The 13,057-nt window shown below is 42.7% G+C and overlaps 1 long non-coding RNA gene across 1 annotated transcript; it reads right to left on the minus strand.

The window, feature by feature from the left end:
- Positions 1 to 388: 388 nt before the first annotated feature.
- On the minus strand, positions 389 to 2,317 carry LOC143697069 (uncharacterized). The gene is made up of 3 exons (XR_013186164.1): positions 1,252 to 2,317; positions 918 to 1,124; positions 389 to 541 (listed from the first exon to the last, which is right to left on the minus strand). It is a non-coding gene; the product is annotated as an uncharacterized LOC143697069 (long non-coding RNA).
- Positions 2,318 to 13,057: the final 10,740 nt, after the last annotated feature.

Here is a 13,057-nt window from a genome sequence, read left to right on the forward strand (position 1 = left end):
AGAAGTGCTGGTAGTTTCATTTCGAGGAGCAACGGATCCAGCTGATGTAGTAAGTAATTTATTCTTAAGTGCTTTGTTCTAATTGCGATATTGAATAGTGTCTGTAAACCGCAAAAAGACTGTTTAAATATGAATTGCGTGTCTGTGTGTAGGCTAAATGATGAATGAACGGCACAGGCGCGCGCGCGTTGTTTACTACAGTTATACAGCACGTGTCTGTGCCGTTCATTCACTCTCGCACCTACATTAGTAAACATGTTATTTTTACCATGTTTATTTTTAACCAGAGGATTAAAATTGTTACTATTTGAGGGTGAGCAAAAACACACCCTTTTTTTTTTTTGTATATCCCTTTAACATGTTATAAAAAATATCTGGGGGGTATTTTGAGCTAAAACTTCCCATACACATTCTGGAGACATCAGAGACTTATTTTACATCTTTTGAAAAAGGGCATTATAGGACCCATTTAATACTTTTTTGATACTCATGTGCTTTGGTATTTACATGCAACAGTACTCCAAAGTACTTTAAAGGGTAACTAAACCCCTGGTCAGAGCCTGACTCCACCCACTGGCAATATTTGAAAAATGCTGGAAAAGTGGGCAGAGCCCAGCGGAGGGGGGCGTGTACCTGAGACACATCTCTTTGTATGGAACCTGCCTACGTCACCAACAACCGCTGCGTCACGAACCACCGCAACCACCAATAGGTAAATTCAAGTGCAGTAGCCGCCGTTCAACCTGAAGATGGCAGCACTCAGATGTTTTTAAACCATATATTGTAGAATTAAAACACTTTAAACCCAAATGTCAAAAAAAGTACTGGAATCAATGAACAGCATTTATGAAGCTCCATTCTTACAGATCATTAACTAAAAAAAGTTGTTTAATGTTTAGTTACCCTTTAAAAAAAACAATGGCACATGGCATATTTGTGGTACACATTGCACATGGTACCTCAGTATATTCGTAACCTTACCTACCCTCAGACGTTTTCCAGAAAGTTTTCATCTATACTTTTTCTTGGTTAAATCTTGATTTATTGGCTGATTTTCTTTTCCATTTTTTTCCTGTTGGACGGGGACAAACTGGTGCTGTCTGGAATTACTGATGCTCCAGCCCCTGCGATGACAGGAAGCGATTGAAGAGAATATGGAACAGCAGAAAAATAAATCATATGAGACTACAGCCATTTTAAATGACAAACATTCTGACCCCCAAGTGTCCTTTTGGTCAGTTTAATACTCACCTGTTTCCCTCTGCTCATCACTCTCACACAAACAAATGTCATACTGCAGCACAGAGATTCACCTCCAGACTCTGGGGCTTCCTAACATAAGTGAACATGCACTACATTAGTACATTTTCATTTTAGTGATCATGTAAACTTTTAAAATTTAAGCATTACACATTTTACAAACCGCTTCCAGTTTTTTTTTTTTTTTTTCTATCGACTATACAACTACTTTTTGTAGACTTGTTGTTCTACAAACTTTTCCACCAGACGGATGAATAATGCCTATTTTCATACCTTTCTTAAATTGGTGTCTTACATTGTGCACTAATGTCTGTTTAACTCCAGAGATAGTTTCGTTGCAGAACATTTGTTTTTGCTTTGCTATGGAGTCATTTTAGAGGTAGACCGTTTTATACCCCTTTTTACTCTTTTTTTCTCTCTCCTAGATTTCACTGTGTTTATAGGGAGCTGTTTTTGGCAGCATTACAGAGGCCCATCTTGAGCAGTTATGCCTGACTGCGTTTCTGCTGGAAAAATCTGAGGGCCCATTTTAGCTCTCAGAGCTGCCGGAGGATCAAGCAGGTGCGAGTGCGAGCCATTTCATTATTTTTCTGAGCGTTCATCTGCATTGTTCATGTGTGTTATTATTGTTTATCTTCTGCATTGTTTGCCTGCACGCTTTCTAGCTTCTCATTAGCCAACTGTTACAGGTAGTTCTGATGTCAGTCCAGTCGTCGCTGCTGTTCACGGGGTCATGGCGGGCGATCCTGCATCCTCGTTTGCATCAGAGAATGAATGGAACCCTGAAACTCTATAGGGCAGGTTCTGCTTTCTCGCCACCTTGTCTGCTGTTTCTCTCTCCTTTGTCCTCCCATCTGTCACATTAATGCACCGTGGTTTGTCACTCCCTGATATTTTAAGACAGCAGTGAAATAATGAGTTCATCTCTTTTTTTGGTTGCATTTTAATGATGACTCATTTCTTCACCAGTACACTGGACTAAGGCGGTCATATTTAAACAAAACCTCATATTTAAACAAAACCTTTTTATGATTTTAAATAACCTTTCCAGCCAATCCCCATTAAAAAAAGTAAACATTTGTTGCGACTGGATTTTGTATACACACTCTCTATCTTTCATTAATTTTCATTTACACCCCAGACAGAGTTCCAGCAATTGGCTGATAAACTCAGGGTCATTCGTTTTAGACATGGCTTCTCTGTCTAATTTGCAGCGTGCTGTCAACATAACTTTGCTGTGCCCTAATCCAACCTTTTTTGTCTTGGACAATTGCTTTCCAGAGATTTGAGCCAATGCCATTACAGAAATAGTTCACCACAAAATGTCATAATTTTAAGAGAGTACATTTGAAGAATACTTTAAGGACAATTCCGGTGATGACGGCTCACTATGAAAATTGAGCACCACACTACTGTTCAAAAATTGGAGATGTATTAATGGTTTTAGAAAGAAGTCTCTTATGCTCATCAAGGATGCATTTATTGGTCAAAATGACCAAAAATTAAGATAAAAAAGCAATATTGTGAAATATTCTCACTAATTACTCCTGGGATGTCGAAGCTGAATTTTCAGCATCATTACTCCAGTCTTCAGTGTCACATGATCCTTCAGAAATCATTATAATATCATTATCATGCTGATTTGCTCCTTTAAGAAACATTTCTTATTATCAATGTTGAAAATGTTATGGAATATAGACTCAAGACTGGGATAAAATCAAGAGATGTTGGTTTAATGAACAGAGATTAATATATGGCAATGCAGGTGAGATTCATCCACAATCTGTGATATATGTCTGCAAATAATGAATGATACTGACAGTCTGTTTTGCAGGTGAATTGGAGATAGTAGATGGATGATATAATGGAGCACACACCTCGTCGTAGGAACAGGTAAGTAACTGTTTTGCAGGAACAGAAGACGCTGGAGACACTAGGAAACAGAAAGACGATGGAGAAACACTGGAGAGAGGTAGTCTTCACTTTGGAACTCAGGGGCTGTTTACACAACACCATTTTCAACAAAAATGTGCCAAAAAGAGTCCAACCGGGGAGGTGTGAAGTGAGAGTGACCGGTAAAGGGTAGGTGACCAGGGTGGTGCCGACAGGATGGGCAGCCTCCCGGGTGACACCGGCAGAACAGCGAGCCAAGGTAGAATCCTCAGTAGACGTCACGGATGCAGGGCAGAGGTGAAGACTTGCAGGGCAGAGCAGAAGACCACCTAATCCAAACAGACGAAATTGATCCCAGGCGGGCCGGCTGGCTTGAGAACTTCTGGAGATCCGGCTGAGAGACAGATGACTGGAGTGCCTGCTGAGGAACGGGCCTTTGTAGTGGAGACCAGAGTCGACCAGGAAAAACGGAAAACCTAAATGACGGACATAAGAGCGGCCATTGTGGCCAAGATGAGGAAGCTTAGATCGGCCTCTGTGGCCATGATGAGGGATATGGAATACAGACTCGAGAGATGATGAGTACCCTGGTGATCGAATGTGTGCAGGTGGGAGTCAGGAAGGATGCTGGGAACTGTAATGCTGCTGTGACCAGACTGGTGACAGGAGATCGTGACAGTTGTGCAGCAATTTTTTGAATATTTTTGTGAAAACTGTGACAAATTTGATATGGTATGTTCAAACAGCATTTATTTGAGATGGAAAATGTCTTTACTTTAACTTTCACAAAAATGATTCATATTTGATGAATAAAAGTATTAATTTCTTTTAAAAAAAAGAGACTACTACTGACCCAAAACGTTTGAACAGTGATGAAAAAAAATATATATATATATATATATTCTGAATGGAAATTCACTACTATTCTCTTTTAATGCTACATGGAATAATTAACATAACATGGGTTTGCAATGACATGAGGGTGAGTAAATCTTGATTTACTTTTATTTTCAGGTGAACCTCCCCTAGTGAAAAAGAAATTTACCAAAATGTATGGTTTCCCATCCGTTCATTTATTTGTGGCGGCCCGCCACAATATCAACGCTGACCGCCATACATTGATTTTCGATTGTTTTTTTTATTTTATTTGTAATTTTTTTACTAAGCCTATTTAAAATCGTATTTGATTGCAGAGCGCCGTAGCGCATTTCCGCAGCATTACCTCTTTCTCTCTCTCTCTCTCTCTCTCTCTCTCTCTCTCTCTCTCTCTCTCTCTCTCACCCATACCCCTCTCTCTCTCTCACCCACTCGTACCTCTCGCACCCTCTCTCCCTCATGGAACACCGGTGCACAAATCTGTCCAACACAGCGCTGTCAATGTTAAAAAAACAATGTTTAACAATATGTTAAAAAAAGTTATTAGCCAGCATGCAAGGAGCCTAGCTAATAAGGAGAGCTAAGTTATTGTTAGAATACAGCTGGATTTTCGAGGTTAGCACGCTGTATATAGCTGGTAGTCAATAACGATGCACGCCCCCCCGCCCCCCGCTACAGTTACATTTACATTTACATTTAGTCATTTAGCAGACGCTTTTATCCAAAGTGACTTACAACTGAGGACTAAAGCAAGCAAATCATTGTGAAGAGGCAAGAACAACGCAAGAAGTGCTCAAAATACAAAGTTCAGGCATTGCTCAGAGTAGCAAAAATCCAGACAAGGGAGGATTTAAAGGAGAAGGACATTTGTTTAAAAAAAAAAATTATGTTAAGTACTCACGGAAGAGATTAGTTTTCAGTTGTCTTTATAATGCTGTCAGGGATTCTGCATTTCGGACGAGGGTGGGGAGATCATTCCACTAGCATGGAACCGTGAATGAGAATGTTCTGTAGAGTGATTTAGTGCGCTCGCTGTGATGGTACCACGAGCCGTCGCTCATTGACCGATCGTAGGCTTCTGGTAGGGGTGTAGCAGCGAGTGGTAGCCAGTGCTATGAGATGAACAGAGGAGTGACGTGGGCCCTTTTGGGCTCATTGAAGACAAGGCGGGCTGCAGCATTCTGGATCATTTGTAGAGGTTTAATTACACATGATGGAAGTCCAGCCAGAAGAGCATTGCAGTAATCAAGCCTAGAAATAACCAGGGCCTGGATGAGAAGTTGTGTTGCATGCTCCTTTAGGAAAGGTCTGATCTTCCTGATGTTATACATTGCAAACCTGCATGATCGAGCTGTCTTCGTAATGTGGTCTGTGAAGGACAACCGGTCATCAAATATTACTCCAAGATTTCTGACCGACCTTGATGGGGAGATTGAGGATGACTCTGGCTGGATAGTAAAGTCTTGCTGTAGAGACAGATTGGCAGGGAGGACGAGAAGCTCAGTCTTTGCAAGGTTGAGCTGCAGGTGATGTTCTTTCATCCATGCTGAGATGTCCGCCAGACAGATACATGAGATACATGCAGCTACTGTGGGATCATCTGGTTGAAATGAGAGATAGAGCGGGTTGTCATCAGCATAGCAATGGTAAGAGAAACCATGTGCCTGTATGATGGGTCCCAGTGATGTGGGGTAAATGGAGAAGAGGAGCGGTCCAAGAACTGAACCCTGAGGAACCCCTGTGGTCAGTTGATGTGCTTTGGATACCTCACCTCTCCATGCAACCCTGAAGGACCTACCTGTGAGATAGGACTCAAACCAGTGGAGGGAAGATCCTTTGATGCCCAGTGGTGAGAGGGTGGACAGAAGGATCTGATGATTTTCAGTGTCGAAGGCAGCAGAAAGATGAAGGAGAATGAGAACTGATGATTTGGAAGCAGCTTTTGCGTATGGTTTCTGTGACCGACAGTAGTGCAGTCTCGGTTGAATGTCCTTTCTTGAAGCCAAATTGGTTTACGTCTAGCTGGTTGGTCAGAAACAGGTGAGATGACGCTTGGTTGAAAGCAACTCATTCAAGTGTTTTTGCACTGAATGGTAGGAGAGAGACAGGTCTGTAATGATCTGAAAGTGATGTGTTTAATGTTGTTTTTTAAGCAGTGGAGTTACCCGAGCCTGCTTGAATGCTGTAGGGAAAATGCCAGTATGGAGGAATGAGTTGATGATGTGTGTGATAGCTGGTACCAGTGTGGGATATATGGCTTGTAAGAGGTGTGAGGGGATAGGGTCTAGAGGGCAGGTGGTAGGATGACTAGAGAGAAGAAGTTTAGATATTTCTTCCTCGGTTAGTGAAGAGAAGGTAAAGATAAGGTTTTTGGTAGTGGGAGAGGATGGTCTGGGTTCCTGTGTGTGTGGAGCTGAGAACTGACTGCTGCTAGTAGTTGTTTTGTTGGTGAATAAGTTAGCAAAATCATCAGCAGTTAAAGACGAGGTGGGCGATGGTGGAGGTGGACAGAGGAGAGAGTTGAATGTCTTGAAAAGTGTTCGTGTGTTAGAGGTGCTGTTGATCTTGTTGTGGAAATATGAAGATTTCGCAGCATGAACATCAACAGAAAAGGAAGAGAGCAGAGATTGATATATACTAAGGCCAGACGTGTCTTTTGATTTGCGCCATTTCCTCTCCGTTGCCCTGAGTTTGGTCCGGTGTTCACGAAGAACCTCGGATAACCAGGGGTTAGAGGGAGGAGTGCGTGCTGGCCTGGAGGAGAGAGGGCAGATATTGTCTACAGAAGAAGTTAAAGTTGAGCATAAAGTATCCGTTGCGGTATTCACATCCAGAGATGAGAATTGTGAAGGTGAGGGAACAGAAGATGACACAGCAGAGGAAAGATGGGAAGGAGAAAGTGAACGCAGGTTTCATCTGAAGGTAACTGGTAGGGGGGTTGGTGGTGCATGGGTAGAAAGTTGTAGATTTCAAGTAATGAGGAAATGATCTGAAACGTGGAGAGGTTTCACCAAAATGTTGTCTGTGATGCAGTTGCGTGTGTAAACATGGTCCAGTTGGTTGCCTGATTTGTGAGTACCTGTAGTGATGAGCCGTTTGAGATAGTATGAGGCTATAAGAGAGATGAAGTCTGTTGCATACGGCTTCTCTAGATGAATGTTGAAATCACCAAAGACTACGAGTGGGGTGCCATCCTCAGGGAAAGAGGACAGCAGCACATCCAGCTCCTCAACAAAGCTTCCCAGTTGACCTGGGGGGCAATAAATAACTACAATTTGGATCCATTGGTAGTTGAAAGTGTAATTGCAGGATATTCAAACAAGTTGTTATTGCATAGAGAAGAGAGATTTGAGTATTTCCAATTGTTAGAAATGAGAAGACCCGTACCCCCACCCCTCCCAGCCTGGCGAGGGGTGTGTGAGAAAGAGAAGTTGTTAGCAAGAGCAGCAGGGGTTGCTGAGTCTTCTGGGCGGATCCAGGTCTCAGTCAAGCCCAAGATATTAAGAGTAGAATGAGATGCAAAGGCAGGAATGAAGTCAGCTTTATTGACTGCTGACTGACAATTCCATAGACCCATAGAAAGAGAGAGAGGTGTGTGTGTGTGTGTGTGTGTGTGTGTGTGTGTGTGTGTGTGTGTGTGTGTGTGTGTGGAGAATGGGACGCAGATTAGCAGTATTGCGCTGCCTTCTGTGCATGATGAGAGCACGTTGTCGAGAGACAACAGTAATCTATTGAAAGCACATGTTGAGTAAGGGAAATACGATACAAGTGGGAAAGGAAAGGGGAGAAGACGATACTTAAGTGCCTTGCCGGTGTCCTTGCTCGGTGGAGTCGCACAGGTAGAGTCGATGGTCTTTTCCCGAGTCGGTCTTCACACGAGGAGGCTGAACACTTCCGCTGATGCTTCCGCGAAAGCGCACACACTACATAGATATAATGCGCTCAAAGGCCTGAGTGAGGACAGCTGTCTCGGCCCAGGAATTAACACAGCAAATACAAATAAAACAAAAATGGGAGAAATTGAAACTAGCTGTTGGCCAGCGCTCCATTTAAGTGGTATAAAATTTAAAATGCAATACTATTCAGACGCGGCTGTTACATAAAGTAGGAACGCATCTAATTAAAATACAGATTTGTGAGAGGGTAAAAAATGAAAATAACCAGAGAATCGAAAACAGCCTTACCTTGTGGCAGATACTAAACTGAAATAACAGGAGAACTGGATATTAAGAAAAACTACTTGCGCGCTCTTGTCGTGTCCACGGACTGACCGCTTGTCCTGCATATTTATATCCTGCATATTTACACTGTCATTCTGTGGGAAACACTGAAATGTATTTGAAACACATTTGTTTCATGCTAAGTATACTATGAATACATTGACATATTTATGTACTTAATATAAATACCCTGCAATTGTAATTTTGGTATACTAAATAGCTATACTTAAAGCACTTATAGTTATCCGGAAATAGTGATGAGGTCCAACTAAATATATCATTAAGTATATCTGATTGTGCTAAGATGGAACTATTGGAAGTATACGTTATAGGTACACTTTAAATATTTTGCATTTAAAGACTGATATTATACAGAGATCATACCATCCTCACTAATAAAATACATTTTAGGTTTAATATTAGGAAATGTGCATTGTGCAATAAAGAAGTACTTCAAATAAAGTTTAATTATGATATGTATATCAGTAAGTCTCAAGCAACATGTCATTAAGCATACAAATCCATTAACATGAAATAAATGTTATGAAATAAATGTATTTGATATACATGTTGGTATGTTTTTTTTTTAATACTTCTTTAAAAAAATGTATCTTTGTTGGATCATTACAGTACATCTCTCATTCTTTTTATCTCTGGCTTTTGTGAAGTCACTGCTAAGAAAATAGACTGATGTGAACTATGTCCTCACTCAGACTTCTAGCAAAGCTTTCCAGCTTACTGTCTATGGGATGTGAGCAGCAGAATTGTGTGGGGTATTATGGGATTGACAGTTAAGCAAGAAATAAGAGTGTCAAAATGTTGGGAAAGGCTTGATTCTATGCAAACGAGAGACGAAAAATGCCACGCTGTAGCCAATCACCGTCTGTCATAAATTATGTTGGAATTTTTTGGTGGATTCAGTGCTAAATCATATATTAAATTCAGATAATGGAACTTTCATTGCGACTGGGTTTACACAGTATATTAAATTGAAATTCTACGTATACTTTGAGGGTTCTGAAATAAAGTTTGATTGACCTAAATCAACATGAACCACAGCAGACAAGTCTATCTGCATTTTATAGCGATCTCTGGAAGCTTTATTTATGTCAGGGAGTTCCTGGAATGTCACATGATATGCCTCTTCATCATGTGTGGCATTTGTGGACTAAATGTGCATAAGGTGCCCTCGTGTTGCCAGTATGAATTGAAAACACAGGACATCAGAGTATCATGAGCTAATAATGATTACATAAGCACATTTTGGGTAAAATGAAATCAAAATTACTCCTCTGTACAGAACTTTGACATAAACATATGATAATTTATCAATATTTCTCAAAATGTGTGTCACAGGTCGGGAGGGTCGACTCAGTCTACACCCTCCCTTTAGCCAGTGCCACTGAGGAGCAGACCAGAAACCAAGCAGAACAACGAGGTAAAAATTGAACAGACTTTATTGACTTAAAAGAATTTGTAAATCCTAATTTAAAACTTCTTCTTCTTACTCAGCATCCAATGGCTGCAGGGGACGTCGGCGGGTTGCAGGTAAGTGATCAGTACAGTCGACTCTTCCCAGACTCTCAGGTGCCAAACTCTCAGGTGCCAGCTTACGGCTGTGAAGGGGACGTTAACTGGACAGCAGGTAAGTACTCACAGTACGGGTGGGTTCTTCCCAGTACAGCAGGTGCAGAAAGCTTACAGCTGTGGCGGGGACGTCGACTGGGCAGCAAGTAGGTACTCCCAGTACGTTTGGTCCTTCCCCATACGTCGGGTACAGAAGGCTTACGGCTGTGAAGGGGCGTCGACTGGACAGCAGGTAAGTACTCTCAGCACGGTTGCCTCTCCTCAGTCCCTCAGGTGCAGAAGGCTTACGGCTGTGAAGGGGCGTCGACTGGACAGCAAGTAGGTACTCCAAGTACGGTTGGCTCTTCCCAGTACAGCAGGTGCAGAAAGCTTACGGCTGTGAAGGGGCGTCGACTGGACAGCAAGTAGGTACTCCACGTACGTTTGGTCTTCCCAATACGTCGGGTGCAGAAGGCTTATGGCTGTGAAGGGGCGTCGACTGGACAGCAGGTAAGTACTCTCAGCTCGGTTTACTCTCCTCAGTCCCTCAGGTGCAGAATGCTTACGGCTGTGAAGGCGCGTCGACTGGACAGCAGGTAAGTACTCTCAGCACGGTTGACTCTCCTCAGTCCCTCAGGTGCAGAAGGCATACGGCTGTGAAGGGGTGTCGACTGGACAGCAAGTAGGTACTCCAAGTACGGTTGGTTCTTCCAAGTACAGCAGGTGCAGAAAGCTTTCAGCTGTGGCGGGGACGTCTACTGGGCAGCAAGTAGGTACTCCCAGTACATTTGGTCCTTCCCCATACGTCGGGTACAGAAGGCTTACGGCTGTGAAGGGGCGTCGACTGGACAGCAGGTAAGTACTCCCAGCCGATTTGTCCCACAGAAACCTCTCAGCCCACCTCGACAGGAACAAGAGTCAAGACGCAACGGAAACCCAACACAACCCCCTCGGTCTCTTGAAGCTTTGCTTTTATCTGTTTCTAAAAGGCTGCGTGTCCCAATCATCCGACGGTCGTTTAATGCGCCGCACCTGTTGTCACTCCGTCATCAGCGGCTGCTGTTACTATGGTAGCGACGCATCCGAGGGTGGCTTGGTGTTCGGTTGAAACCGCTCCGGGCGGAAACATCCCTCCGCGGGCTCTGTAGTTCTGTCTCTAGTTCGTCACCTTGTGACATGTGCATGCTTTTGAACTAAAAGCCCTGAGGGACGTTGTTTTGTCAAGCATTTTCATGATGTCGGTACATGAGATTGTTTGAATGGGAGCGGCTGGCCTTCATATTTCAAACAAATGGTATCGACTTCATTTTCATATTCATAACTCCTGACACATATTAACAAATTAAAGTCACTATAATATTTAAACTGTGACAGGATACATGTAATTAAGCGACAGAGTGGAATGTTAAAAACATAATTACGATGAAGTAGTATGTCCCAAAACTTGACTACTCTTCTGCTACACACTCAAAAGAATGTACTTTTTCTTCTCAAAAACAGTACATACTTTTAAGGCATAGTATTTGTAAATTGGGACACAGCATATAGGTCTGGGTCAGAGATTCAGAATGATAATCAAAACAGTCAGTGATCCACCAAAAAGGTGGAGTAGATCGAGTCCATCAACACCCCCAAAGCTTCACAGTCGTTTTCTCTTCATGGGATTGACATTTCTTTCGGTAACGTTAGGCAGTTTTGAACTTACAGGTGTTGGTCATATAATTAGAATATCATAAAAAAGTTGATTTATTTCAGTAATTCCATTCAAAAAATGAAATTTGGAAATTATATTCATTCATTACACACTGATATATTTAAAATGTTTATTTCATTTAATTGTGATGAATAAAACTGACAACTAATGAAAATCCCAAATTCAGTATCTCAGAAAATTAGAATATTACTTAAGACCAATACAAAAAAGGATTTTTAGAAATGTTGGCCAACTGAAAAGTATGAACATGAAAAGTATGAGCATGTACAGCACTCAATACTTAGTTGGGGCTCCTTTTGCCTGAATTATTGCAGCAATGCGGCGTGGCATGGAGTCGATCAGTCTGTGGCACTGCTCAGGTGTTATGAGAGCCCAGGTTGCTCTGATAGTGGCCTTCAGCTCTTCTGCATTGTTGGGTCTGGCGTATCGCATCTACCTCTTCACAATACCCCATAGATTTTCTATAGGGTTAAGGTCAGGCGAGTTTGCTGGCCAATTAAGAACAGGGATACCATGGTCCTTAAAACAGGTACTGGTAGCTTTGGCACTGTGAGCAGGTGTCAAGTCCTGTTGGAAAATGTAATCTGCATCTCCATAAAGTTGGTCAGCAGCAGGAAGCATACAGTGCTCTAAAACTCCCTGGTAGATGGCTGCATTGACCTTGGACCTCAGAAAACACAGTGGACCAACACCAGCAGATGACATGGCACCCCAAACCATCACTGACTGTGGAAACTTTACACTGGACTTCAAGCAACGTCAGAGCTGCCAACTTTTGAGTTTAGCTTGGCGTGAGACTTCTCCAACGGGGGGGGGGGGGGGGGGGGGGTTGACCGACGACGATGACGACACCTTGCACACGGTCTCTCTCTCGCTTACCTCTCTGCTGTGCGCGCGCGGTTTGAAGCACAATATCTGTCTCGCATGCGCGCTCGCTCTAGATAGATTACGGGATATTTTTACTAATTTGCGGTATAACTAGTCTACCACGAGTGGCTCAACAGGTAGATATATAGATAAACTCATCTTTAAGGCATTTGACTGACCGGGTTGACACTTCAGCGTGAGAAATCGGGGGTGTGGCGTGAGAGCGTGAGAATTGGGTCAATTGCGTGAGTCTCACGCTCAATGCGTGAGAGTTGGCAGCCCTACAACGTGGATTATGTGCCTCTCCTCTCTTCCTCTAGACTCTGGGACCTTGATTTCCAAAGGAAATGTGAAATTTACTTTCATCAGAGAACATAACTTTGGACCACTCAGCAGCAGTCCAGTCCTTTTTGTCTTTAGCCCAGGCGAGACACTTCTGACGCCTTGTCTTGTTCAAGAGTGGCTTGACACAAGGAATGCGACAGCTGAAACCCATGTCTTGCATATGTCTGTGCGTGGTGGTTCTTGAAGCACTGACTCCAGCTGCAGTCCACTCTTTGTAAATCTCCCCCACATTTTTGAATGGGTTTTGTTTCACAATCCTCCCCAGGGTTCGGTTATCCCTATAGCTTGTACTCTTTTTTTCTACCACATCTTTTCC

Source organism: Siphateles boraxobius, unplaced genomic scaffold (genome assembly GCF_051911475.1).
Source record: "Siphateles boraxobius isolate OS27281-9 unplaced genomic scaffold, OSU_SipBor_1 31, whole genome shotgun sequence".
Lineage (NCBI taxonomy): Eukaryota > Metazoa > Chordata > Actinopteri > Cypriniformes > Leuciscidae > Siphateles > Siphateles boraxobius.